Source organism: Oryctolagus cuniculus, chromosome 4 (genome assembly GCF_051225735.1).
Source record: "Oryctolagus cuniculus isolate XC-2025 breed Fujian yellow rabbit chromosome 4, ASM5122573v1, whole genome shotgun sequence".
Lineage (NCBI taxonomy): Eukaryota > Metazoa > Chordata > Mammalia > Lagomorpha > Leporidae > Oryctolagus > Oryctolagus cuniculus.
The window spans coordinates 136,803,005-136,829,820 of NC_142870.1; the positions used below are offsets into that span (position 1 = coordinate 136,803,005).

Consider the following 26,816-nt stretch of genomic DNA (forward strand, 5'->3'; position numbering starts at 1 on the left):
AAAATACTTTATACATTTTTGTTCCTTTGTTCAGCTTTCTAATTCTGAATTGTAGATTATAATAGCTCTCACAAAAAAGGTTTTTCTATTCACAAGCAATGAATTGTGTTAAATTGTCTAGGGTCAGTTCTAATTTTTTCCTATAAAAGAAAAAGAATGGATTATAGTTTAATATTTTAGTGCACATAAGGCAGTCACAAAGGAACAATAGGTTAATCAATATATCCAGCAAGTTTACCTAAAAAAGGAAAATGTGTTCATAATAATTATCCCTGGTGGGTTGTTTAAGGTATGAAACATAGCAGAAAGATGTTGATTGATTGCTATGAATTTTTGGCAGCTGTAGCCTTTGAAGCATGAAATATATTAGCATTGTCTCCTAATGTTTTCAATAATTGTAGTGAGTTGACGTTTGTCTTAGAAAAAAAGAAATTTAATTTATTCACAAACAGCCAGTAGCTCAGTGATTTAACATTTATAAATTAAATGACCTCTATTTTTCAAATGACCCTTAACCAAAGGACAACATCTGAAATCACTTGCACCACACATAATTAATGAAGGTATAATTTTATGTTCATTGTTGAAATACTTATGTCCTTTATGAGTTATTAAATATGACAAGTTCCATTTAAGTTTTACCCCATCATTGAAGTTGCATTTTAGTCTTTTATTGTAAATAATTTCCATAGAGTTAAAGGAATATAAAATATGAAAAAAATAATGCTTCTTAAGCACTGCCCTTGGTTGTGAGGCAAGCTTTATACATATATTTTTAGTTCTATATATTTAATGCTATTCAGTGTGAAATGATAAAATGACAGAGTTAATTGCATAATAAGATTTTTTTTCTTTCAGATTGAGTTTTTCTTGAATATAACTTGATTGGAGAAAATAAGTAGTTTTTGCAACTTGGAATGTTTAGGTTATCACTGTGTTTCAGATACTTTATGGTTTTGTTAATTTTTCCTCATGCTATGAATGGTGCAGCATTGAATGATTTCATGGTTGCATGGAAACCCTGCAACTTAAGTGCGTTATCTTTCTCAAGCAAAATGCATGAGATAGCACTGATTGCGGGTTTAATCATTACAGGAAAATGCAAAGGATTTTACTCAAAACTCATCCACATCTATATCATTTTCCCTCCCTATCACATTCTGAAATATTTCAGACATTGCCACCAACAGAGACTGCAATAATCAGATCCAGATTTAGCTTCAATTGCTTTCTGCTTGTCCTGCCTACATATTTATTCTTTATAAACTCATTAATTTTATTTGCAAACATATGTGAGCCTTTTTACAAAACTGAAAATGTGGAATCTCTGTTCAGATAACTTCAAGGTTTCACATTTGTTTTTGGATAAGATGGGCTGAAGGAGAACTTAAAACTGAGAAACTGGTGTTAATACATAAGAGATCATGTGTATTTTATACCTGTCAAGGCCATGACTTTGAAAAGCAAGTGACACCCAACTGAGACTACCTAATCCAGGTCTGAGGGAACATCAACAGGAGGTCACTAAATCCTTTAGTCAAACTCATGCTGTTAATAAATTAGAAACAAATGGAAATCAGTGAAAATGGGCTGTGCAAGTTAACTTTCAAGAAATATATAAATGAGCTGTTGGGGCTGGCACCATGGCTCACTTGGCTAATCCGCCTGCAGTGCCAGCACACCAGGTTCTAGTCCCGGTTGGGGCACTGGGTACTAGTCCCGGTTGCTCCTCTTCCAGTTGAGCTCTCTGCTGTGGCCCAGGAGGGCAGAGGAGGATGGTCCAAGTGCTTGGGTCCCTGCACCAGCGTGAGAGACAGGGAGGAAGCACCTGGCTTCTGGCTTCGGATCAGCGCAGCGCCGGCCGTAGCAGCCATCAGGGGAGTGAACCAACGGAAGGAAGACCTTTCTCTCTGTTTCTCTCTCACTGTCTATATCTCTCTCTCTCTCTCTCTCTCACTCTCACTGTCTAACTCTGCTCGGCAAAAAATAAAAATAAATAAATAAATAAATAAAATAAATGAGCTGTCTAGTGTATGTGTCAGTAAGCTCACCAACATATTGCATTCAGCAAAATGAGGGTTTTGCATTGCCTTCTAAATTAAGAAGGATCTCTTTCTGTAGAATTCCTGGCTGGAAGGCACATAGGGATGGGGCCAGCATTGTGGTGTGGTAGGTTAAGACGCCGCCTGCACCACCAGCATCCCATATGGGCACTGGCTGGAGTCCCAGCTGCTGATAATGCACCTGCAAAGCAGTGGAAGATGGCCCAAGTCCTGGGAGACCCAGAGAAAGCTCCTGGCCTCCTGGCTTCCTCCTGGCCCAGTCCCTGCCCCACACCCCTGCCATTGTGGCTACTTAGGGAATGAACCAGCTGATGGAAGCATTCTATCTCCCTGTAACTCTATCTTTCAGATAAATGAAATAAACCTTACAATTTTCCTTTTTAAAAAAGAAGAGGCACATAGTGTAATATTTAAATTTTATTTTAAAATGTCAATTTATGGCTATTCTGAAGATTAAAGAAAAAGAAACTAAGAATCCCGTTTTTCTTTTTTATATGAAGTTATTATAATTATTATAAGAACTGTGAAGATGATAGCTCAAAGAAAATGTAAAAATCTATAGTAAATGCCAGTCTGTTGACATCTTGTAACATAACAGGAAATAACTGATGAAATGGGAGTTTCATATGATTTGGTTTCACTTTTTAAACTTAGTGAGAGCTCGCTGGCATTTATATTTGTTTCTCTTTAGTGCTCTAATTAGTGCTGAGAACTTAAAGTCCTTCTCAGTGACATTCTCAATAAAATAGAAAAAAAGGCAACACCTCCTTCATAGGGTTGTTTTGATTGTTAGTGAGATAGTATGCATAAGAGCTTAGAGTAGTACCAGGCAAAAGGCAAGTATTAATTATTAAATGCTTTATTATTAGTAAAATCACAATTTCAAAACAGTAATTACAAATATCTCCTGGGGTTTTTGTCACTGACTTTAAATAGAATCCAGAGGGATGACTAGGATCTGGGCAACTGCTTTGCTCCAAATACAAAACTCACACTGCGGGGCTGGTGCTGTGGTGCAGTGGGTTAAAGCCCCAGCCTGCAGCACCAGCATCCCATATGGGTGCCCGTTTGAGTTCCAGCTGCTCTTCTTCTGATCCAGCTCTCTGCTATGGCCTGGGAAAGCACTAGAAGGTAGCCCAAGGACTGGGCTCCTGCACCCACGTGGGAGACCTGGAAGAAGCTTCTGGCTCCTGGTTGCGGATCAGCTCAGCTCTGGCCGTCATGATCATTAGGGGAGTGAACCAGAGAAATGGAAGACCTCTCTCTCTAACTTTCTTTCAAATAAATAAAATAATTCTTTAAAAAAAAGTCACACTGCCTCCTTCCACCTCCAAAGTACCAGACCCAAGCTCGTGTTGAGAAGCTGCTGAGCTCCATCTGTCTTAGTGGGTAAGTAAGCAACACATTCACTGCCCGAAGTTCCTAGGGACAGTGTTACCTTCCAGGGCAGAGAGCCGGCTCCTGCGAATCCTGTGGCTGGTGAAGCTCTGGGCACAAGCCCTGGGGCCGCACTTGCTTGTTCTGTACCACAGATGCAAGTTCCCAGTGCTTTTCTGGGACTGGTCGCCAGCAGTACCCCATACACAATCCCAGAGGACCAGAAGGAAGTCCCTTTTGTAGTTCTCACTACAGGGTGCTGGGCAGCTAAAGCAAAATCCCCAGCTTCACCCTTACATGCCCTGTGGGAACTGCGGACAGTCCCCTCTATACCCTGCAAGTCTGAGACTCCAGCATCTGGTGCTATAATCCTTGCAGTAACTTGCACTCACATGTGGATTTTCGCAGGTCTTTCTTACATCCCTGAGCTTCAGGCTGGTGACCGCCAGCTCATGGTTCCTGGAGTTACTGGTATTTACCCTGTGAGACCCAGGATAAAGACCTCACAGTCCTTATGATCCTACAGCTCTGGCACTATTAGTACCACATTCCTGAGAGTCATCAGAGTATACCCTGTGGAACCTAGGGAAGAAGTTACCTGCATTTCAGCCCTCCAGACTTTCAACAGGTCACAATCAGCAGCAAAACCTATATTGCCCTGTGGGACTGGGCAAGGTCCTCTAACATCATCCATTGCTGAGACATGGGCTTTTATTGCTATCAGCCCAGCACTGGTCACTCCTACACAGCAGGACCTGTGGAAGGTTCTATCTACATCTTACAGTCCAAGGGCATAGTTACTGGTTCCCCAAGCCGCAGCATCATTCACACTTTGGGACATGGGGGCAGTCCCTCCGGCTCCTGCAGCACCAAAAACATGGCTGCAGCCATCACAAACCCTAGTGTAATTGACACCTAACTCCTCAGAAAAAAGCCACTCGGTAAGCCTTACAGTCTGACACATCTGGATGAATAAAACAAATAGTTGGGGCCAGCGCCATGGCTCACTTGGTTAATCCTCCGCCTGCGGGACCAGCATCCCATATGGGCGCCAGGTTCTAGTCCCAGCTGCTCCTCTTCCAGTCCAGCTCTCTGCTGTGGCCCGGGAGTGCAGTGGAGGATGGCCCAAGTGCTTGGGCCCTGCACCCGTATGGGAGACCAGGAGGAAGCACCTGGCTCCTGCCTTCGGATGGCGTAGCTCCAGCCAAAGCAGCCATTTGGGGGGGTGAACCAACTGTAGGAAGATCTTTCTGTCTCTCTCTCTCTCTCTCTCACTGTCTAACTCTGTCAAATAAATAAATAAAATAGTTGCCATATTTGTTGCATGACCTTGTCAGTATTTCCTGGCTGAAAATGGCTTTGCCTAAGCATGGTCTGTCTGGTCCTTTCCCTCTCCTTTCAGCAGTCTCGTTAATTTAGCTAAGCATGTGCATTTTTGGACACTTCCTTCTTTTAAAAATATGCCAATACATTTTCATGAAACAGTAATACCAATTAACATGGCATTCATGAACACAAATTTTCTCCACTTTTAAAATGTTTTTATTTTTTTAATAGTAAAAGTTCCCTATTCAAGTGAAAAAATTAACCAATCAGTAGTTTCACAAAGTCTAAGCAAATGAAAATGATCCTTCAATAATGATGGAATTTAAGAGCCTCAGGTACTGGTGTAGTAAGTTAAGTGCCACCTGCAACCTTGGCATCCTATGTGGGTGCCGGATCCAGTCCCAGCTGCTCCAGTTCTGATGCAGCTCCCTACTAATGTGTCTAGAAAAGCAGTGGAATATGCCCCAAGTGCTTAGGCCCCTGCACCCACATGGCAGATTGGAAAAATCTCCTGGCTTCAACCTGGCCACCCCCACCATTTGTGGCCATTTGGAGATTGAACCAGTGGATGGAGGATCTCTCTCTCTCTCTTGCTCTCTCTTTAACTCTGCTTTTCAATAAGCCTTTTTTTTTTTTTAAAAAAAAAAAAAGGAATTTAAGAGCTTCAAATATATATTAGATTTTTAATCAGTCTAAACTCCATTTTCTAATCCTAAATATTTAATGACACTGTATATATTAATAGCACAAAATTAAGTGACAATGGCCAAAATAGAACAATTCAGGGATTCAAAGTTCCTGAAAATGCCCTTTGCTGCAGTCTAACTGCTTCTGCAAAACATGGAATTACTATGTGTAAATCGTAACTCTCATTGATCTGAGTCTTACAGATAATTCGACCTTCATCATTATAGGTTTCAAGACACATAAAACCCAAGCTATGGTGTTTCAAATCACTTTTTCTATTTCCACTGTTTCTTGAGATTCAATCTGTAATTTTCCTTATTTCTAGGATCAGAGTAGCATGTCAAAATAAATCACATAATATTGTCCTTCATTCTTCACTGATAAAATGTAACTTAAAAATATTTTAGGTAAGTATACGTAACAAAATTTTTAAAATAACTTACATTTTGATATCACATATTAAAAATGAATTCCATTTTCTTTGCTTATTTAATTTTGATATGGCACCATTTTATAAATATAACATTTTCTGTCATCAAAAGCCAGGACAGCAGACCTGACCCATCCCTGAATCTACCCTCTGTCCCAATACTATTTGCACATGGCAAATTTAATTTTTACTCTCGAGTCTCCAGGAAAATGCATAATATTAAAAATGTTTTATTTACAAAATGACCTTTTTCAGTAAATCTATGTAATAGCTTGTGATTTCTGACACTACGCATTGGAAAATATTTTCACATTCTAGGAGAATTAACATTAAACAGATTAAAATCTTACACAGGTATGTAAGCATAAATTTTTTTCTTTGTTTTGGGTTTATTTCTATTTACTAAAAATATGACTTATGTTTAAGAATTATTAACATTAAGAATAAATGTACCTACATTTCTTCCAAAATCATTAAAGGTTGAACTATTTAGATTTCAAAATCTCTTAGTCCAAAAGAAATACTTCAAAACAAGAAAATCTTCATATTGTTAAATGGCTGGTATATGTACTCATTTGCCATTTTATTTCTTTTAGTTTTTCAAAATATCTAAACACATTTAACAGTCTATATTTTATATCTACTTATGCATTAGAGTATGACAATATAAAATTGAAAGTTTATATAGAACAACTCTATCTTTTCCAACTACTTAAACTATTTCAAAGAAGTGAAGCCTTTTTTATCTGAAACTATCACACAGGAGAAAACTGCACAAACTATTTGAAAAACATGGGGTTATTCTCCTCTTTTAGCAATAAGTTCATTGTTTGTATTGATTACTAGGTACTAATGAATAATAAGCATCCAGACCTCATCAGAGAAGCTTTTTTAATTCACTGAAAAATAAAGCATGTGTGGTATCCCCCATCACAAAACAAGGATAAGATTTATAAGATCAAGTACATAAATAAATGTCTAGTAGTTAAAGGATCAAATGGAGAGATAAGCATTGACATAAAGATTTCTGTTTACTTTGATTAGATTTAGTATCTCCATCCTACCAAAAGAACCTAGATGATAGTCGTCTCTAACTTTTAAACATTCTTGCAGAAAGAATCAAATGCATTTATCAGTGTGACATGGTAAAATTAAAAACAGCAGGGAGAGATAATAGTAGTATTTCCTATTCCACTAGATTTTTTTTCTCACATTTGTTCCCTCCTCCTCTTATACACATAGATTCAAAATACATTTCTATGGGAAACAGCACATTTACCTTTACAGAATCTCAGGGAAGACGGCCACTTATATATTCAAAATTATGTATTTTAAGAGAAATGTAAGTAAATTTTATGATTAATCCATTACAAATTGTTGGAAAACCCACATTTGAAATGAAGAAGAGGTGTGACAATTTGTTCACTTAACTATGATAAATACATTTTTGTGTTAATGACAGTACAAGTAGAAATGGGGGGAAAGCATCAGAGTAAAGAATTTCACAATGGCTACAGATTTTTTTTAAATATGGTCAACATGTTGAAAAAAAGCGGACTTTCTATTATAAAAACTCAGACATAAAGAGTTCCTTGAGGCAATCTCAAAAGGCTTCTTGGAACTCAAATAAATAATTAAAACACTTTGGGTAAGAGTTAACTGTAAGGGAATCAGAAACACATGGAGTGGAGAAACACTGCTTCAGGCCAAATTCATTAAAAGATTTGCAAATGCAGAACATTTGAAAAATAGTGAATAAGTCTGATGAATCTAGAAAAACACTGATTTTCACAAGATTTAGTTACTGGGCAGAATGAATCCACAATTAATCCTTTATAATATCAACATCTACAAAACCATACCAACTATTCATTAATTCATTCATTCCAGAAGCACTTATTGAATATCTACTTTATGCTGTGATTGTTTTAGCCCTTATATATACATCAATGAGTTAGACAAAATAGTTTCCATATAAAGCCTACATTCTATAATAATAACATATTATAATGTCAACAGTCATAATACATAATTAATATTCATGTACATATTTTTATTCATCTGGCCTAACTCAATAGATTCCTATGGACTTTTATAAACAAAGAGTTGGGGGTTGATGGATCATGTTGTTATATCAAGTCTCTTTAAATTAAGATTTCTGACTAAGTCATTTTTGACACCCTTTAAGTAACAGTACATTTTTCATTTAAATTCTTAAAATCTAGTACTCCCTGCTCTTTTCATCCTAGCACCTCAAATTGGCTGAGCTAAATACTAAATGTGGGTCTGGAGCCAGAAAGGACGGCTATAAATGAGCAAAGAAGTCCAGCAGTTTTTAGCTCCTTTTGCCTGTGCAGGTGTAACACTGCTTGTCATACTCACGCTCAAGGGTAAGAATAAGATTACATTTCAAAGGCAAATTTAAACACTTTTAGAATTAGCACTTTAGTATTTCCATGTTGAAATTTTTTTGGAAAGATTTATTTATTTGAAAGAGTTACAGAGAGAGGTAGAGATGGAGAGAGGTCTTCCAACCTCAAGTACACTCCCCAAATGGCCTCAATGGCTGGAGTTAAGCCAATCCGAAGTCTAGATTCAGGAGCTTCTTCAGGGTCTCCCATGCAGATGCAAGGCCCAAGGATTGGGGCTATCCTCTGCTGCCTGCCTAGGCGCATTAGCAGGGAGCTGGAATAGGACATGGAGCATTTGGGACTCCAACTGGTGCCCATATGGGATGCTGGCACTTAAGGCTGAGGTTTTAACTTGCTGTGCCACAGTGCTGGCCCCTGAAATTTATCTTAAAAGGATTAGAAATATATTAACATACTGGTCATCATCTGCAATGTTTTTATGATTAGAAATTAAAACAATAATCTAGAAAAATCCAACAGTACAATTTTGTTGAGGTCCTACGCTGCTAATGTATGTCAGGTACTAAATGGCAAACAAAACACATGTCAAGTAGTGTACATTTCCTTTCCAAAATTTCAAACAACACAAAGCAGGGGTGGACATTTGGCACAGCAGTTGGGATGCTGTTTGGGACAGCAACATCTCATGTCAGAGTACCTGGGTTCTGGTCCTGGCTCTGCTTCTGAATCCAGCTTCCTGCTATGTGCATCCTAGGAGGCTGTTGTGATGGTTCAAGCACTGTGGTCAACCCAAATTGAGTTTTAAGCTTCTGCCTTCAGCCTGACCCAGTTCTGGTGGTTCCAGGCATTTAAAGAGTGAATCATCAGGTGGAAGATCTCTATCTCTCTGTCTTTCTTTCTGTGTTTTAAGGACACACAAGAAGTCAGTAGTGAAACACAAAGTAGCTACCATAGCCATTGCTTTGCTTATGTTTACAACAGGGCACATTTAATGGTTACATTTATATTTATATTCTAAATCTTCACAATGCCCTTAAATTGTTAGACACTGATACATTCTTTGTGACGTGAAAGAGTCTGAGTGCAAAACTAGCACAAAGTAGCATAACTGGGGTTTGGAAAGACAAATATTAAAAAAGAAAATGAGAAAAATGAGATCACAGAAAATATCACTGTTTAAAATGTGAAGGTAAAAATGAATAAGATATATTCACAGATTAGTCAGGAAACTGTTCTGACAGGAGCAAATGGTGAGGAAAAGAATTAGGAGATGTCTGGTTTAAGTAAATATGGCTGAATCAATGACAGCTTTGCTAACCAATGTAAGGTACTTCAACAATTTCTGGAAATTAATGTTCTGTCTTTTTAAAATATAAAAGAACATGAAGAACATGAGAATTGCTTGCTCACTAAAATGAACCATGCTCACATTGAGATAAAGAAGACAGTACAATGTGTTAAATATGAAGGTGTGACCCAAAAGTATCAGAACAGCAATGTAAATGGTGAAGTGGTTCAAATTAGTAATCATCAATTTGGGGATATAGTAATTTTGAGTTAGATAATCTAGCAACAGTTAATTTTTTTCAAGATGGAAGAACAAACACATCAGAAGGTGGCCCTGTATGGTGAAGCAGTGGAAGAATCTAGCAATCCATTTGCAGCGTAATAAGGGGTTGATAATCAAACATTGACTTGAAGACATTGACATTGCATGATTAACCAATACTTTCTAGGCTCAGACATGACGGTCATACAACAAGAACTTGATATCAATCAAGAAAGTCTGAGGGTCTCTGGACAGTGTCCAAGTCAGAGAACAATTAGAGAAGGGAAGTTGCTTAACTCTTGTCTTTAAAGTTCAGCACACAATTCACGGCAAGCCAGGAATTATCTTCAAACTTTGTATCCTCACTGTATAGGTGTCCATTATGTAGTAAGCATTTTCAGGCATTGTATAGGCATCAAAATGAATTGAACAAGAAAATCCTGCATCTTTAAAATCTAGCACTCATGTTGCAAAAAAAAGGAGACAAGTTTTTAATCGATAATCAGTGAACTCTAACTGGAAATACTAGAACTAATTTAATTGAGGAGTATTTTTTTCCCTAGTTCATGGGAAGAGAGACAAAACTGCATATAGTAGCCAGGGGCACATTATGGGGCCCAGCACTGTCGCACAGTGGGTTAAGGGGCCATCTGCAGTGCTGGCATCCCATATGGGCACCAATTTGAGTCCCAGCGACCCCACTTATGATCTAGTTCCCTGTTACTGCACCTGGGAAAGCTGTGTAAGATGACTGAGGTCCTTGGGCCCCTGCATCCACGTGGGAGATCTGGAGGAAGTTCCTAGCTCCTGGCTTCAGTATGGCCCAGCCATGATCATTGTGGCCATTTGGAGAATGAATTGGTGGAGGGAAGATCTCTCTCTCGCTCTCCCCCATCCCTCTCTCACACGCGTGCTCTCTCTCAATCTCTATTTCTCTGTAACTCTTCCTTTCAAACAAATAAATTAATTTTAAAAAAGAGTCACATCATTGGCTAAGACATGAAAAGATGAGGGTATACTGTCTTTGAGAAGCTACTATGAATATGTTATAGTTTGCATAATTATTGTAGAATATTTTTATATATGGCATAAGCCTCATTTATTGGCTGTAATGTCTATTTTGAAGTCATTTACAATACATTTCAAAGGAAAGTTAATGCTGTTTTATTTTCTATAGACACTATTTTGATGCAAAATGATTCCATTAAGCCTTTAGCTATGAGGCTTTGCTAACCCATTTAATAATAATTGAATGAGTAATTTTCCAATGTACAAATTCCTGTGGAATAAGGGTTCTTTTTTAATTTAAGTTATACAAGCTTTATGTATATATTTCATATATACAGATGTAGAAACATAGTGGTACTTCCCTCCCTCCCATGATTTACCCTTCTTCCTCCTCTATCTCCCATTCCCACCGTTAATTTTTACAGAAATCTAATTTTAGTTTACTTAATGATTGTAAGGTTAACCACACCTAAGTAAAAGAGTTTAACAAATAGTATGAAGAAAAAAAATAACGTTCCTCAACAGAAGAGACAAGGGCTGGAAACAATCATTGAATCTCACAATGTCCATTTCACTCCAACACATTATATTTTAGGCACTCTGTGAGTTACCCCTGATCAGGGAAAACATATGATATCTGTCTTTTTGGGACTGGCTTATTTCACTAAGTATAATGGTTTCCAGTTCTATCTATTTTTTCATACTGTCTTCCACAGTGGCAGCACCAGTTTATATTCCCACCATCAGTGGATTAGGGTCCATTTTTCCCACATCCTTGACAGCATTTGTTGTTTGCTGATTCTAACGGGGGTGAGGTGAAACTTCTTTGAGGTTTTGATTTGCATTTCCCTGAAAGCTGGTGATCCTGAGCATCTTTTCAAGTGTCTGTTGGACATTTGAATTTCTTCTCTTGAAAATATGCCTGTTCAAGTCCTTTGCCCATTTCTTAACTGGATTGTTTGTTTTGTTCTTGTTGAATTATTGAGTTGTTTATAAATTCTGGATATTAACCCTGTATAAGTATTATTGTTTGCAAATATTTTTGGTTCTCTGTGCACTTTGCTGAGTGTTTCTTTTACAATGCAGAAGCTTCTGAGCTTGATGTAATCCCATTTTTAAATTTTGGTTTCATAGCCTGTACTTCTGCATCTTTTCCAAGTAGTCTTTGCCTATGCCAAAGTCATATATAGTTTCCTCAATAATCTCTAGTAATTTGATGGTACTGGGTTGTAGATTTAGATTTTTGATACAGAGCCAGAAGAAAAAAAGTGAGGGTATATTTGTGTGTATGTATATGTGTGTGGCACTGAGAAGTAGCTAGTTATCTCAACTTTGATAATCTCCATGATTCTTGGGTCACTATTAGCATGAGATAAATAAAAAAAGACTATGACAGTATTCAATTTAGACTGGGGAGTATAAAATATTCTTCATAATACTGGCCACAGCTTCAAAATCCATGTATGAAAGGGAATACAATTTTTATTTTAACCTAGAAGCAAAAATAATATTCTATCATATATTTAACATGGCATATGAATCCATGGATTTAAGAAAAGAAACTGTTCACCACTGGGTGAGAATTTTACTTCCTGTAGATAATCTACAGTATAGCAGTATTAAATCTTTTCTTATTTAATAAATATTTACTTTCAAGAGTAATTAGAAAGGACACTTCAGAAATATCCCTGGTTATTGCACTTAAGAAAAATTAATATCCAATGGATAGCAGATAAATTGTGGCTCTGATGGATGGATTATTTGCATCTGAGCAAATATCCTGCCAATACTAGCATGAAAGTTAGAAAATAAAATTCAAAAACCTGTTCTAGTCATTGGTCATTGCCAAAGCAGTCAGAATATAAGAAGCAATGATCTTATTCATGATTCCATTTTTTTAACAATAGCATAAGTGACCTGGTCAGCATTTAAGTCACACTTAACCTTTAGAAGTCCAGCAGTAAAAGAATAAGGAGACAAACCTGAGAAGGACTAGGCAAGTACTTTTCTAGTACTTGTAAAAACAAACTTTTGATAAAAACGAATGATGCAATCTTTCTCCCCAAATCATTTATTGATTTATTTTAATGGCAGAGCAATAGAGACATGAGGGAATTGGAGCAAGTGAGAGAAAAATCTTCCATCTGCTGATCTACTCCTCAAATGGCCACAACATCTGGGACTAGGCCAGACCAAAGTCAAGATCCAGAATTACTATCCTGATCTCCCACAAGGGTGGCAGAAGCCCATTAACTGAGTCATCATCCACTACCTTCCCAGATATATTAGCAGGGAGCTGACAGAACTGACACTCTGAAGTTGGATGCTTGTGTGGATGGAAGTGACTTAACCCTGTTTGCCACAGTACTAGCCCAAATAATGCAATTTTAATATGAACTATTTATAAGCAAAAAATTATTTTGTATGAATGATCCTAAATCCATTAAAAAAGGTTTTACTAAGAGAAAAACAAAACAAACCCAAAAGATCTTCTAAATCTAGAAGAATCATAGATTCCATGCCAAGATATTTCCTTAGATAAAACCAAATCATAATCTCTTGGTAGGAATAAATTATAGATTGGTAGCAAGATCCATTGTAATAGATCATTCAGACAGTAGACTAAGGGTTTAATTTTCATCTCTTTTAATCCCTGTATCAGTGACACAGTAAATGGCAGCAAAAGTTTGCATATAACTGTTCTAATGCTAATGCCTGTTTTCTTTATCACTATACTATAGCACTTGCCATAGTCTCTGATTTTAACCTTTTTCAAAAAATTAGTTGTTATTCTTCATACATGTCAATGAATATTGCTCATTTTACATATTATAAATATAACATGGGCATATGCTACCTATGACGATGATGATGTTGTGCTCTGCTTAAATAAAAACTATCCCAGAGAAAATGTTGTTCCATCAAGGCTTTTGTGCATTTCCATGAATCAACAAATGCACAAGACACATCTTACCAAACCCAGGAAGGAAGTTCAATATTTCTTGAAGGGAAGCCTCGACAGAGTGGTCCGGATGGGGTTTTCATATGCGCAATCTGTGGATATGCTGGGGAATACAATCTTACAATAGTGAAGAACTAAAATAGCTGGTCTTAAGAGAAAATAGTGTCTAACCAAAATGTTAGAAAAGCCTCTAGGAAAGGTTGTTGGGGCTGATAGATCCCCTTATCCTGTTAATATGGCTCAGACAATACTTCCTCCTATAAAGAAAATGAATACAACTTCACAGTTTGAATCAAACATAATCTCTTTTTTATGATTTATTTATTTGAAAGAGTTAAGAGGGAGAGGCTGAGACAGAAAGAGTTAAAGAGAGAGACAGACAGAGCCTCTGTCTACTGGTTCACTCTCCAAACGGTCATAAGAGCCAGGGCTGGGCCAGACAGAAACCAGAAAGTTGAAGCTTCATATGGGTCTTCCATGTGGGTGGCAGGGCTCAAGTACTTATGCCATCTTCTGGTGCTTTTCCAGATTAACAGGGAGCTTAACTGAAGTGGGAAAGCTGGGATTTGAAGAGATGCCCATATAGGATGCCAGCAGTGACTTAACCCACTGTGTCACAATGCTGTCCCCTAAACATATCTGTTTTTTTTTTTTTTTTTTTAAGATTTTATTTATTTGTTTGAGAGGTAGAGTTACAGACAGACATGGGGAGAGATGGAGGGAAAGGTCTTCCATCTGCTGGTTCAATCTTCAAATGATCAAAAGGGCTGGAGCTGGGCTGATCCGAAGCCAGGAACCAGGAGCTTCTTCCAGGTCTCCCACACTGGTGCCCAAGCACTTTGCACTGTCCACTGCTTTCCCAGGCCATTAGCAGGGATCTGTATAGGAAGAGGAGTAGCCTGGACATAAATTGGCACCCATATGGGATGCTGGCATTGTAGGTTGCGGCTTAGCCTGCTACACCACAGTGCTGACCATAAACGTATCTTTTAATAAGAGATCTGAAACAAATATATTCATTTGTATTTGAGGAACCACAATATAGTTATTATCAATAAATTATTAAATAACTCTTCTCTAAATGGGCACTTCATTTACTATCAAGAAAAGTGAGGTACACCTGCCATGCTACAACTGGGTACTTGTTTTCCATTAGATAGTCAGTGGAAGACTTTCTGCAAGAGATGATTCCTAAGTGCATATTTTATAGTCCATTTGTGTAGAGACAGACTGGGCTACAATATTTCCTTTGTCTTGCACACAAGTGCTCATTTGGGACTGAAAAGAAGAGAAATGCCTGCATTAGCAACAGCTCAGTAATCTCTCTGCCACTCAAAGCTCTCTGGAGGGTAGGCAGGGATTATTTTTAAAAGTCTTTTCTTTTTGAATTTTGAAGATTCCAATCAATATGATTTAAAAATGTTTACCTTGAATAGAGTACTTTAAGAATAAGAGAATTTTAAAAATAAAATAGTGAAGTCTGGGAATTTGCTCCTGTGCATGATTTCAGGAAATACGTTTATTTTTCTTTCATCAGGAACAAGGAAGAATGAGAATACCTGCGACTCTGGACATTCATTAAAACTCCAATTTCATTCTCCCAGGTCTATTTACTCTGTGCTTACTAAGGATGAAATGATTTGTATTCCACTTGGATAATTTTACATCCTTTGAGTATGATTATCAATTTTTTCTATGACTCCATGTATACAAACACAGGGAAAGTTACTTTTATTTTCACTCTTTCTATGTAGGTTATAGATATTTTCATTAAGTAATGGAATAAGAAAAATCAGTGTGCATTTTTAAATGTGTGTATATATATATACTTAAGTATATGCATTTATATAAATTTATATATATAATCTGTGCTCTATAAATAGAAATTAAGCTTTTAGGCCTACATAGGACAAAAAGAGCAGAAATCAGGTTTATGAACTTTAATTTGTATTTAGCAGCATCATTAGCTCAGAAGAAATTGGTCTTGGTAAATACTAAAATTCATAACTCTGCCTTTGTTGTCAATAAGGGAAACTACTTTTATGGATTTAAAATATAAAACTTTGGAATTTAATTCAAGATTGAGTTCTAATCCACAAATCGTGTCAAAGCCCCTCACAAAGACAGGAGAATGGAAGAAAATGACTGCATTCCTCAGGTGTACCTTGAAAAAGCAGAGCGGTCATACATTTCTGAGTCTTCTATGATTCAGACACTGACTTCCCTACACTCCAGTACTTACTGACAAGGTAAAAGTGACACACTCAGAATTCATCTCCTGGCATTGCCTCTCATACTTGCTCTTCTAGGCTACCAGAATAAATAGCAATAATGTTCTGTACATTCAAATGTAGAAGAAAGATTTTTGATTGAAAGTAGAGGTATTGAACACAGAATAATTTAAAGTGAATGGGTAGAAGATAAAAGGTTAATGTCTTGCATGAAGAGTACCATGGAATTATTAACAGCATATTAGACAAAACAGAATTTCAAGAAGTCATCAAAGTTTATAAATTGAGTCCCTCAAGTAAGTTAGAAAGTATTTGGGATGGCAAGGTAGGGAGAAAAATACGGAAATATTAATGGTCAAAATTTTACTAACTTTAATGAAAACTAATGCTGATATATCCAAAAGAATGGATAAAACTGGGAAAACATAAGAAAACTATACAAGACACATTAAAATCAAAAGGCTGAAAAACATGAAGAGAAAATCTTTAGATCAACTAGACAAAACAGTGTTAACAAAATCAGTGTGATAGCAGACATCGCACCACAAACCATGCAACTAAAAGCAGTGAAGAAACATTTAAATAATATGTTTGTAACTTTTGACTAAAGAGAATATATATTTTACCTAACACATAACTGGCGAATTCTAATTAGGCATAATATCAAAATTATATAAAAATTATGATTATTCAAAACAAAATAAAGGCTTTTTATCACAAACCCAAAGTCATCATCATATCAAATGAGGGCAAGCTGAGAGTATTGTCTTTAAGATCTGGAACTAGTTATGGTGGTCCATTCTTACTGTTTTTTACTCAGTATTGTGCTGAAAGTTTTAGCAAGAGCAATTAGAAAAGAGAAAGAGGGCGGCGCTGTGGCTCACTAGGCTAATGTTCCACCTTGCGGCGCCGGCACACCGGGTTCTAGTCCTGGTCGGGGTGCCAGTTCTGTCCCGGTTGCTCCTCTTCCAGTACATCTCTCTGCTGTGGCCTGGGAAGGCAGTGGAGGATGGCCCAAGTGCTTGGCCCCTGCACCTGCATGGGAGACCAGGAGGAAGCACCTGGCTCCTGGCTTCAGATCAGGTGCAGTGCGCCGGCCATAGCGGCTATTTGGGGGCTGAACCAGCAGAAAAGGAAGACCTTTCTGTCTGTCTCTCTCTCTAACTCTGCCTGTCAAAAAAAAAAAAAATAATAATAAGTGGCATGCAAATAGGAAAGGAGGGGTGAAATTATCCCTATTTGCAGATAAATGTATGTTTTAAAGAATGCTAATGTTTTCACCAAAAGGCTAAAAGAACTGACACACACATTCAGTAAAACTGCACGCTGTATAAAATCAACACACAAAAGTCATGCACATTAAAACTCACTGAAATTACAAGAACAGTCCCTGGTGTGGGTGTTTGGTGCAGCAGTCACATCAATGCTTGGATGCCTGCGTTCATAGTGGAGCGCCTTGGCTAGAATCTCCTCACTGCTGTAGACTCCAGCTTCCTGCCAATGGACCCTGACAGGCACCAGGTGAGGCACCAGCAGAGATACGTTGTCTGTCTGCCTCCGTGCCTGCTTCTCTGCCTGTCATATCAATAAAAATAAAGAAAATGTATTTTTCAAATTTAGAGGAAAAAAAAGAACAATCTTATTCACATTTGCTGTAAAAATTCCTTTGAATAAATTTAACCTAGGATATAAAAGACCTCTACAATGAAAATTACTTAAAAAAATCTAATGAAGGAAACAGAAGAAAGCACACAAAAAATGGAAAGAGCTCAATTCCCATGGGTTGGGAAATTAGCATTAAAATGTTGGTATGTGAATGGAAGGGGAGAGGGAGCGGGAAAGGGGAGGGTTGCGGGTGGGAGGGAAGTTATGGGGGGGGAAGCCATTGTAATCTATAAGCTGTACTTTGGAAATTTATATTCATTAAATAAAAGTTAAAAAATAAAATAAAATAAAGTTGGTATTAATCAAGGTGAGTATCAGTTCAACACAGTGCCCATTAAAATATTAAGAGATATGTGGTTACTTTGAAATTTACTATAAATGGATGAGATGGTCATTTTCCCATTCAATTAGTGTTTATAGCCATTGTCTATATTCCCACTAAACTAGATTTTTACTCGTTAAACTTCTTATTCAGTGGAGTATTTAGCCTTTTTACTGAAAAAGTAAATTTAAAATATGTTATCTCAAAAATTGAAAAAAGAAAAGAAGGAAGGTAGAAGGAAGGAAGGAGGGGGGAGGGAGCTTGCGACAAAGGAAGGGAATATCATTATGTTCTTGTAATTGTATCTATAAATCACATTAAATCTGTTCAAAACTAATTAAAATTAAAATAAAAAATTTAAAAATACTCAAATATTCTTGAAATAACTAGTAAAAGCAGTCCTAAAATTCAACTGGAGTCACAATAGCTCCCAAATAGCAAAGGCATTCTAGAGCAAAAAGAACAGTTTCAGGGGTCACAATACCTGATTTTAGTTATACTATAGAGCTATTCTAACCAAAACAGCATGGAACACAGTAGAGATCCCAGGAGAGAATCTGTGTATATACAGTCAGCTTATCTTTGACAAAGGCACCAAAAACATAAGTTGTCAAAAGGACAGTCTCTTCAATGAAAGGTATTGAGAAAATTGATATCCATATGCAGAAGATTAATAGATTGAATGGTCTCTACTTTTCCCCCTGTGCAAAATGAACTTAAAATGTATCCAAATTTCTTTTTTCTTTTTTTTATTTAGTAAATATAAATTTCCAAAGTACAGTTTATGGATTACAATGGCTTCCCTCCCCCATAACTTCCCTCCTACTCGCACCCCTCCCATCCCTTGCTCCCTCTCCCATTCCATTCACATCAAGATTCATTTTCAATTATCTTTATACACAGAAGAGCGGTTTAGTATATATTAACTAAAGATTTCATCAGTTTGCACCCACACAGAACATAAAGTGTAAAATACTGTTTCAGTACTAGTTATAGCATTAATTCACAATGGACAACACATTAAGGAAAGATCCCACATGAGAAGTAAGTACACAGTGACTCCTGTTGTTGACTTAACAATTTGACACTCTTGTTTATGGCATCAGTAATCTCCCTAGGCTCTAGTCATGAGTTGCCAAGGCTATGGAAGCCTTTTCAGTTCGCCGACTTCGATCTTATTCCGACAGGGTCATAGTCAAAGTGGAAGTTCTCTCCTCCCTTCAGAGAAAGGTACCTCCTCCTTTGATGGCCCTGTTCTTTCCACTGCGATCTCACTCGCAGAGATCTTTCATTTAAGTCTTTTTTTTTTTTTTCCCAGAGTGTCTTGGCTTTCCATGCCTAAAAAAATGTATCCAAATTTCTAAAAATAAAACCTGAAACTGTGAAACTACTAGAAAAAAACTGGGTGAAGCACTTCAACACATTGGAATGGCAGAGTGCTTTTTTTAATTGGACCCTAAAGCACAGGCAACAAAACCAAAAACAGATAAATGGGATTATATCAAACTAAGAAGCTTCCACAAAGAAAAGGAAATGATCAACAGAGTGAGATATGACTGACAGAATGGGAGAAAATATTTGCAAGCTATCTGAGAAAAATTAATATCTAAATTATAAAAGGAGGGGCCAGTGATGTGGCATAGCAGGTAAAGCTGCCGCCTACAGTGCTGGAATCCCATGTGGGTGCTGGTTCTAGTCCCGGCTGCTCCACTTCTAATCCAGCTCTCTGCTATGCCCTGGGAAAGCAGTGAAAGACGACCCAAGTCCTTGGGACCCTGCACCCATGTAGGAGACCTAGAGGAAGCTCCTGGCTCCTAGCTTTGGATCAACCCAGCTCCAGCCATTGCAGCCAGTTGGAGAGTGAACCAGCGGATGGCAGACCTCTCTCTCTCTCTCTTTCTCTCTCTCTCTCTCTGCCTCTCCTTCTCTCTTTGTGTAACTCTAACTTTCAAATAAATAAATAAATATTAAAAAAATAAAAGGAACACAAACTACTCAGCATCAAAGAATAAACAATGGGCAAAAGATCTGAATTGACATTTTTCAAAAAAAATACAAGAGGCCATCGCTGTAGTGTAGCGGATAAAACCACCACCTGCAATGCCAGGAACCCATATGGGTGCGGTTCATGTCCTGACTGCTTCACTTTTGATTGAGCTCTCTGCTATGGCCTGGGAAAGCAGTAGAAGATGGCTCAAGTCCTTGGGCCCCTGCACCCATGTGGGAGACCTGAAGGAAGCTCCTGGCTTCTGGCTTTGGATCGGTGCAGCTCTGGCCATTGCAAATCATCTGGGAAGTGAACCAGTGGATGGAAGACCTCTCTCTCTCTCTCTCTCTCTCTCTCTCTGTCTCTCTGCCTCTGTCTCTGTAATTCCACCTTTCAAATAAATAAGTAAATAAATCTTTTTTAAAAAAGGAGAAATACAAATGACCAAAAAAAAAAAATGAAAAAAAAGCCCACAATATCACTAGCCAAGTGATGGCCAAAATGAGCTATCATTTCATTTTAATTAGAATGTCTACTATCAGAGAGTTAAAACTGCCAACAAATGGCTGCAGAGAAAGGGAACTTAATGCACTATTGGTGGGAAAGAAAATTAGTACAGATGTTCTGGAGAGTAATATGGAAATTTCTCATAAAACTGAAACTAGTTCTGCCATTTGACCCTGCTATCCCACATTTGGGTGTTTTTGTAAAGAAAATGAAATCATTCTGTAAGAAAATATGGTATAAATATGGAATGGAATATTATTTGGTCATGAAAAATGAAATTTAGAGGTTTATAACAAATTAGATGGAACTGGAGATCATTATGTCAAAGGAAATAAACCAAATGCAGAAAGAAAATTACCTCTCACTTGTATAATTAAAGAAAAAGATCTCAATTTAGAATAGTGATTAGTAGATGGTGAGAAAGATGGAGAATAAAGGAAGATTTGATATTGGGTGCAACAACAGTCAGATCGACATGGTGATTCCAGTATATCACATAACAATGATGTGATTACAGTCACAATAATGTTTTATATACTATATAAAGAAAGGGATAGAGGATCTAGTTAGTTCTTAACATACACACAAAGATAAGGAACTGGAGAGGTTTCTGCCTGGCTTAATCTGTTTGTACCTATAAATATAGATAATTATAGATACAGTTATAGATATAAATACTTCACTCTGCCAATCAAAATATATAAATATTAAATGTTAATAACAAATTACAAAATGATTTTAAAACAGAGCTAAAGGAAATTAAAGATTTAAGTATTTTGCAGTTATATGCTTGAGGAGATTTTTATACTGTCATTTGTATTTCCACCATTCTTCCAGTCACATCTTCTATAAACATTATTAAAGCAGTTTAGAAAAAAATAATTTTAGGCTTTTAAAAGTTTAGGGTATTCATCACCAGCAGGACAGGACTCAATTAAGTATTAAAAGACACCATTCAGGAAAAAAGGAAAAGGATATTTGATGGAAACTGCTCTCATTCTAAAAGAATGAAGAGCATCAGAAATAATCACCTTGTTAAATATATAACAGTGCTTTTGAATTACTTGAATCTCTTAAAAAGATAATTGACTGTTTGGAATGGTGACCATAGTAACTACTAGACTGTACACCTGAATTTTGCTCAGAGGCTCGATGAATGTTCTCAACACACACACAAAAGCAGCTTCTGTGAAGTGATAAATGCATTGACACATAAAACTTGCATAATGTATACGTGTATCAAAACATGTTACACTCTTTAAATATCCACACTTTTTATTTCTTAATTGTACCTCAGTGAAGCTGCAAAAAAATAAAAGGTTGCTGACTGAATAAAAATCATAAAATTATATTTTGGTTTACCATTTTTGGAGAATAGAATGTAGGACAAAGATTGAGACTTTGTTAATGAAGGGCAAAGGGCAATGAAACTATACGGTTGTAAGGTTTTTACACTCTACATGAAGTTATATTATTTGAAGATAACTTATAAATTATAAACATACGCTATAAGCACTAAATAATCACTCAAAAATGAAAACAAACTTCCAGAGCTATAGCTAATAAGACAACAAAGCAAGCAAGTTGAATCATAACATACGCCCAACTAATCTTAATAAAAAAGTAATCGGGCCGGCGCCACGGCTCACTAGGCTAATCCTCCGCCTTGTGGCGCCTGCACACCGGGTTCTAGTCCCGGTCAGGGCGCCAGATTCTGTCCCGGTTGCCCCTCTTCCAGGCCAGCTCTCTGCTGTGGCCAGGGAGTGCAGTGGAGGATGGCCCAAGTGCTTGGGCCCTGCACCCCATGGGAGACCAGGAGAAGTACCTGGCTCCTGCCATCGGATCAGCGCGGTGCGCAGGCCGCAGCGCGCTGGCCACGGCGGCCATTGGAAGGTGAACCAACGGCAAAGGAAGACCTTTCTCTCTGTCTCTCTCTCTCACTGTCCACTGACTGTCAACAAACAAACAAACAAACAAACAAAAAAAGTAATTGGTAGATCCTATGACCTTTACTTCTACTGTGAACATACACAGTATTTTTAACAACTTCTTATCATCTTGATCACCTAGTCTTAGGAGACAGAAGAAAACTGAAAGTTAACAGATTTTCCCTCAAGCTCTCACTCTTTTGTAGTTCTCATCCTTACAACCAACACTTATATTCCCAAACTTGAGGACAGAGTTGTTTTAAGTTTGCTATGGACAGTTGATAAGGATCACATTTAGATGCTAATTAAATACTTTATTATTTAGTATCTTTAGGCACATTAAAAAAAAAACAGTTTCAGAGATTGTTTCAAGTTATTTTTCTTATATTATCAATGATAGAGTTATGTTTTTCTCAAAAGTGTTAAAATAAACCAAAGAGCCAGGCATTGCATTTACCAATCCACATTTGATCTACCCATAAATATCCTTCATTTGAGCTTTTCCACAAATAGACAAGAGGAAACACAACATCTAAGATACAGATGCTGACTCATTCTTAAGCTAGCATAATATGCTACCCACCAGTTTCTTTACAACAGGGATTTCCTGACCTATATTTAGTCCTACAGTATATGTTTCTGTTTGTTTTGTTTGTCTTTTTGCCTAACAGAGCACTCATACTATATCTCAGCTTTATTCCCATTCTATTAGAGGCAACAAAGATTTATGTGATATGCACTTTGCAACAGTGCTTTTTAATATTTTCCTTTTTCTCAGTACCAAACTTGTTGCATTATTATGAAATGAAGGCATGCATAATGTTGATGTTATTATATATTTCAAAATATAAGCAGACTCTGTTCCTCCTTTGATTTTCTCTTGAGTATCTCTTCATTGAGTCTCAATTATTTGATACCTTCTCATATTGACAGGCACCAAATTTAAATATTTTTATAGAAATCAGAATGCTTATGACCCTGCTCTTACTTTCCTAAAATAACTGTCACTATTCTAAGTTCATGAAAAATGGAAGAGCAGATATATTTACTCCACAGCACTTTTAGCTATTAAAAGTTGATGATAATGTTATGTAGTAACTGTGTATATTGTGTCCAATTAAAAATAAGCTAATTTTAATAAACCCAAGTTATCTACAAAAGGTAGAGTTTACACAACTACTACATCTATCATCTTTCATTTTAAGAAAATATTTTATTTACATGATTATAATCTATTATCTCTTAATTTCTTCTTTAATTTTAAATCAATTAGCAATTAAAGAAAAATAAAATTCAACTTTAAAGTATTCAACTTCAGTAAAGTACTTCATGTGCTAACAATATTCATCTTTACGAAGAAAAATGTTACTGTTCTACTGCAACAGAGTGACATACATTTTTTATGATTCTGGACCTAGTTTTTAAAACAGTTAACATTGAGTTAAACCATGTTGATGACTATTAATTGTTCTCTCATCTACAATACAGAAATGAAAAACTAAATTTTCAAAAGAAAGAGGAATAATAATTCTATCTGCTTATTTTAAACAAAAGTTGACATACATTTTAATGATTATTTTAACACAGATCATGATCACATGAGAATTTTTAATATTTGAAAAATTAATTGCTGTGTTCTTTACTAACATGTTATTTCTGTCAGATTTCACAGCAGAAAAAAATCAGAACTACTGCATTCAATATGAATCATCATTTCTTAATACATGCCACATTTTCTTTTGTGTTCTATTGATATGAAATAAGTTTAAAATGATTCAATTTATCCTAACTGCTAACCCTTTTACCTTTAAAAAATTTAATAATGATTTTTAAATTATAAGCCTTGAGAAAATTCACTTTGATTATAGTTAATCTGACCATTTGATTATTTTTTAATAAAAGCTCAATCTCTAGGTGCCAGAGAAAGATTTCTTCTGAAAAGCTAATGGAAGGAACAACAACCTCCCTGACAAGGAAAAAAAGAGTGATAATTGATAAATTATGTATTTTACTCACAAGTAATGAGCAAATAAGAGTTTTCTATAATTTGGACTATAGGACTTATGTTAGTCTCTGAAAATCCTAGATCACTTTTGGAAGGACCAGCATCCCAACTGTCGCTCCCCGTCTTCGTGGAGGAACGACACAGGACCCTGCGTTGTTCTTTCGTCTGCTCGGCCCTCCCCGGGTTTGCTGCTGGTTCTTCCCGGGTTGGCTACCGTCCCTTCCACCTCCATGGAAGGGCGGTTCCCCCTGCCACTTTCCCCACTTCTGCGGGGGAGCGGCACACCGCCGGCCGGCTCTCTCGGGGGCTGCACAGGTATTCCTTCAGATAGATGTTCCTGGTGCATGTTGTCTCTCTCCTCCTTTATAGTCCTCTTCACCAATCCCAACTCTGCTACCCACACGCCGAGTACGCTGCTCTCCTCCAATCAGGAGCAGGCCCTGCAGTTTATTGGTTGAACTGGAGGCAGCTGTGTAGAAGCTGTTTCCTCCTCTCCCAGCGCCATATTGTGGGAGAGCAGATGCATAGAATAAGTCTTAATTCCAGTAACAGTATAGTCCGAGTTGCTCCCCACACCAACAATGGGAGAGTGTGATTGTCTCAGGAGGTGAAGAGTAAGAGGAATAGGCAGTATAGAATGAAAAACAGTTAATAGGAGTGGGGGTTTCATAGAATTTAAGACCTCCCTGTCCCATATCAGAGCATCTGAGTTCAAGTCCTGTCTGCAGTTTCTGATAATAGTGTCCTGCTAAAGCAGACCTAGGGATCCAGTGGTAATGGCTCAAGTAATTGCTTTCTGGCTATGTATGTGAAAGACTTGGATTGAATTTCAGGCTCCCAGTTTGTCTTTGGTCAAGGCCAGGCCATTGCAAGCATTTGGGTAGTGAGTTAGCAGATGGGATCTCTCTCTATTTGTGAATCTATTTATTCATCTCTCTGCTTTTCAAATTCCAAAAGGAGGAATTTAAAAAAAATAAAATTTACCAAATATCAATCTGTTTTGAAGTATTTCCACATATCAATAATTTTAAGCAATATCAAAAATAGAATAATCATTAAAGGAAATACATTAAAATATTCTATTGATTGTCATGATTACTGTCAAATTTTAATAGCATATATAGGTTTTTCAAAATAGTACATTTATATTATTTATTATTTGATATACATTGTATTTTACCTAGAAATTAATTTAGAAAATTCTGTTATTCCCTTGAGGCCCAGTATAGGCAAAATCCTGTAATTCTCTTTCGTTTCAGTTTATATACCCAATCTTAATAAACTATATTTTCCTGCTGTTTTGGTACAGGTGGCTTGAAATAAGCAATGACCTCATGAGTTTATGCTCTATAAATCCTATGATTTTAATACTTTTGTTTAAATTGAGTGATTAGACTTATTGCTCTTCTTTACAACATGTATAGTTGTCATTTGTATATCATGAATGAACAGTTAACATGCTATCAACATGGTTTTATCACATATTAATTGCCTAATAAAGCTATGCTCAAAATTACATAAAATGTATGTTGTTCTATTGTAGTAGAAAATTTTAATTAATATAAATTTTATATTATGCTTACAATTTTACATATGAGAATGAACTGTATATATAATATTTTTATCTAGTAAAGGAAAATATTGTTCATGCATGAAACATGAGATCTAAACTGCCTAGTTTTTCTTTTTTTTTTGAGATTTATTTATTTGAAAGGCAGAATTACAAAAAGAGGGATAGTGATAGAGAGATCCTCCATCCACTGGTTCAGTAACCAAATGGCTGCAATAGAATGATGGTCCAAGCCAGAAGCCAGAAAATTCATCAGGGACTCACGTGAGTAGCAGGTACCTAAGTGTCCTGGGTCATCTTCATGCTTTCCCAGGTGCGTACACAGTGGGCTCAGGTGTGATGCTGGTGTCACAGGCACTTATACAACACCACCAAGCCCTAAAGTGCTTGCTTGACTATATTTTTTAGATTCTCCATTTCTTAGATTATCATATTTCATTGATTGCTAATGAGCTTTTGTTTCATGCTTTAGTGACCTTCATCTTCAAGAACTGAGCACTTGTTGAGATTCTACACACAAAGTGTGTAGAATTATTATTCTAGGCACAAAAGATAATAATACTGAGAAGCGGATGACCCTTCTTCTCATTCTCTTATCAAAGACTACAGACTTCTGCTTTAATTTATACCTAAGGAAATACTGAAGCAACTCCTCAATGCTCAAAACTATTAATAATGAAAATAAGTCTGCAGGCTGACTACAGTTCAGATGAATCTAATCTAGAACTTACCCTTGAGCAAGTCTTTTTTAAGCAAAGCAAGGCGAAGATGAATACTGGATTAGAAAGAAGATCTAAGTGATGTTCTGAGTGCTTAAGTGTAATGGG

At 36.8% G+C, this 26,816-nt stretch overlaps 1 long non-coding RNA gene across 3 annotated transcripts in view; it reads left to right on the forward strand.

Annotated features, from left to right (window-relative positions):
- LOC149127130 (uncharacterized) overlaps positions 1–15,471 on the forward strand; it is a 62,098-nt gene extending 46,627 nt beyond the window's left edge. The window contains exon 3 of one of the 3 annotated variants that reach the window (XR_016232731.1): positions 15,312–15,471. This is a non-coding gene — a long non-coding RNA (uncharacterized LOC149127130). Of the gene's footprint in view, positions 1–1,738; positions 1,968–3,162; positions 3,351–15,311 lie in introns of those variants that run through there. The other 2 variants (XR_016232730.1, XR_016232727.1) reach the window with 2 other exon arrangements.
- The last annotated feature ends 11,345 nt before the right edge of the window (positions 15,472–26,816 follow it).